Source organism: Suncus etruscus, chromosome 1, assembly GCF_024139225.1.
Source record: "Suncus etruscus isolate mSunEtr1 chromosome 1, mSunEtr1.pri.cur, whole genome shotgun sequence".
In the NCBI taxonomy this organism is placed as follows: Eukaryota; Metazoa; Chordata; class Mammalia; order Eulipotyphla; family Soricidae; genus Suncus; species Suncus etruscus.
In genome coordinates this window covers 94,082,508-94,085,668 of record NC_064848.1, presented here as the reverse complement: position 1 = coordinate 94,085,668, position 3,161 = coordinate 94,082,508, and the positions used below count along the sequence as shown (strand labels likewise).

The following is a 3,161-nucleotide window of genomic DNA, read 5'->3' as shown; positions in this document are numbered from 1 at the left end:
TTTGCTCTTTACTAATTCACAATTACAAAAATATATATTCCATGTTTTTTACTGTTGCATTTATAAAGTCATAGGAAGATTTTGTATAGCATTAAATGGTCCCTTGAAGCTAAATGTTGCACAAAATAATTTAAATTTTACTACTGTACCCGATTATGTTTTGTTTTAATTTTGGTTTGGGGACCACCCCGAAGAAGTTCTCTTGGGTTATTCCTGTATTTGCCCTCAGAAATTACTCCTGACAGGCTCAGTGGACCATATGAGATGCTGGGGATCAAACCCCTTGCATGCAAGGAAAATGCCATACACACTGTGCTATTGCTCTGCCACCCTACATAAGTTTGAAAAAACAATATACAATCTTATAAAATTTATGACTAGTTAACTCTATTACTTAGATAAAAATGCAGAATAGTCATTCATATAAGGTTAAAATTTCATGTTATTTCATTTATTTCTTTGCACTTTTGAACAATACCCAGTGTTCTCAGGGCTTTCTCCTATTCTGTCCTCAAGGATCAATACTGCTGGTTCTTGGTGCCAGGATCATCATGTGCAAGGCACATACCGTACCTTAAACACTGTACTATCTCTCTGGACCTTATTTGAACTTTCTTACTTAGTTTAAAACAATATTAATTTTCCAAGACAGCCTTCCTGTGTAAATGTATATTATCAATCACTTTGACTTTTTGATAGGTACTTAGATGTATCAATTTATAACTATTCTACCAGAAAATGCCTGAATGTACTTTCTATTGGAGAAAGAGCATAAATGTCATAAAAAGGCTAAACATATGATAGCAATATAGTTTACTACCTATTTAATTATATTCTGGGCTGAAAAAGTTTAGTCTTAGAGATTGAGTGAAGAAAACTCAGTTATATTTGAAATTCAGGAAAGAAAAGGCTTATTATATTTTAAAGGTCATTCTTAACTTTATTAACTATTTTTTTGCATTATTCCTAGTTTTGTTGTTGTTTAGACTTTTAGCAATTTGGTAATACCTTTGGTTGTATAGTTAAATGAATATTTTCCTTCTTTCCTGAAATCTTTATTTTCAAAAATGATGAAATTAGAATTGGCCTGAAAGAATGTAATATGCATGATAATTTCTGGAGTAAATTTACTTGCAGACATTTTTTCTATGGCAAATATCTTCCTGCTAGAAGCTAGAAAAAACTATCGGTATGTACATAGACAGATATATACTAATATCTATCTATCTACCTAGCTATACAGTAATATATAATACATATGTGTATTACTTTAGTCCTTACTTGGAGGAATATTTTCTTTCATTCATGTGTCTGTGACAAAATATAATTATTTAGCATATACATACTTATTTTATAAAATATAGTATTGTATTTATATAGTATTCTAAATTTAATGTATCTGATAAAATATACTTCATAGTGATTTTTCTCTTTTTATATAAACTTTATAATATTTGGTTTTCTGACTCCAAGAGGTAAACACTGCAGGCTTTTTGACATAATTTACTGTTTTTTTTGTCTCTATATCTTTGTATATATTTACAAATAATTAAGAAAATGTGTTTTCACAGGTCCTAATCCCTAATGAGATTATAAACCATCTTTTAACAAAATAAAAAATTATTAAAATATTATAATACACTATTATAGTGTCTGCTCTTATTTTTTTTCATTTCGGATACTATTATTGATATGGTCTTTACATAAGAACATATGCAAGAAGACTAATAAAATCATAATTTAGTTCAGAGACAAATTTAAACATTGTTTTAAAGTATATCTTTATTAAAAATTAGCTTTGTGCTCACTTCGGCAGCACATATAATAAAATTGGAACGATACAGAGAAGATTAGCATGGCCCCTGTGCAAGGATGACATGCAAATTCGTGAAGCGTTCCATATTTAAAAAAAAATTAGCTTTGTGGGGCACAGCGGTAGGGCATTTGCCTTGCAAGCAGCCAAACCAGGACCAATGCTGGTTCAAATCCCGGCATCTCATATGGTCCCCAGTGCTTACCAAGAGTGATTTCTGAGCAGAGAGCCATGAATAATCCCTGAGCATTGCTGGGTGTGGCCTCAAACCCAAAAAGTATAAAAAAAGAAAGAAAAGAAAAGAAAAATTTCTTTTGTTAGATTCTATTGTTAGATTAAATGAAATGTAGATACAGTTTTTTTGTTACTAGCTTATAATCTATTAATACTGATATAATTTTATCAGAGACAATACTGATATAATTTTAAAAAGTAAAGCTGAAGAAGCTATTTTTACTTTGTTTTCTGATTTACACATCAGTGCTCAGGGCTTAGTTCTAGCTCTGTGTGGAGGAAAATCTCTTGGAGGGGTTGCAAGGAATATATGGGATTTCAGCAATTGAATGAAATTGAATGTATCAAGGTAGTACCCTACTTCATGTACCATCACTAAGGTCCAAGCTAAAGAAACTTTAAAGGATGAATATTTGGAAAAGGTACTATGATTCTGTTGAATGAAACATTATATTTTAGCAAGCATTGAATACAATTATTTTATAATAATTATAATTATATAATAGTTATCTTCACAAATTAATGATTGAATTATGTTATATTAATCTTAATTGAAGAAAGTTTTATGAGTTTACATAAATAAATATATATTTCAAATCACATAACACTAGGGGCTGGTAAATGGTGCAAGCGATAAGGAATCTGCCTTGCCTGTGCTGGACTAGGATGGAGAGCAGTTTGATCCCCTGATATCCCATATGGTCCCCCAAGCCAGGAGCAATTTCTGAGCACATTGTCAGGAGTAATCCCTGAGCATCAGCAGGTCTGGCCCCCCAAAAATAAAAAAAATCACACAAAACTGGGCCAACTTTTCCCTTTAAAACAAACCAATATCACTTTATAAAATTTTACAATGTAAAATCCTAGCTTAAAGGCTTTTCAAAATTAAGATGAGAATAAGATCAGTAAAAATAATACAGAAGTTAAGTTGTTTTTTTAACAGTGATGGAACAGAACTTCTAAAACCATAAGGAAAGACTCTATCTTTTTTTAAAGATGCTTATAATTTTTATTTGTGTGTATATGTATAAATGTCTGCATATATGTACACACTATTTACATTACACAGATAAGTATAGACTTTGATTTTTTAATTTAATTTTTATTTTGATCA

General features: G+C 30.4%; 1 non-coding gene across 1 annotated transcript; it reads left to right on the top strand.

The window, feature by feature from the left end:
• Positions 1-1,800: 1,800 nt before the first annotated feature.
• LOC125996894 (U6 spliceosomal RNA) lies at positions 1,801-1,907 on the top strand. The gene has a single exon (XR_007491561.1). It is a non-coding gene; the product is annotated as a U6 spliceosomal RNA (small nuclear RNA).
• The last annotated feature ends 1,254 nt before the right edge of the window (positions 1,908-3,161 follow it).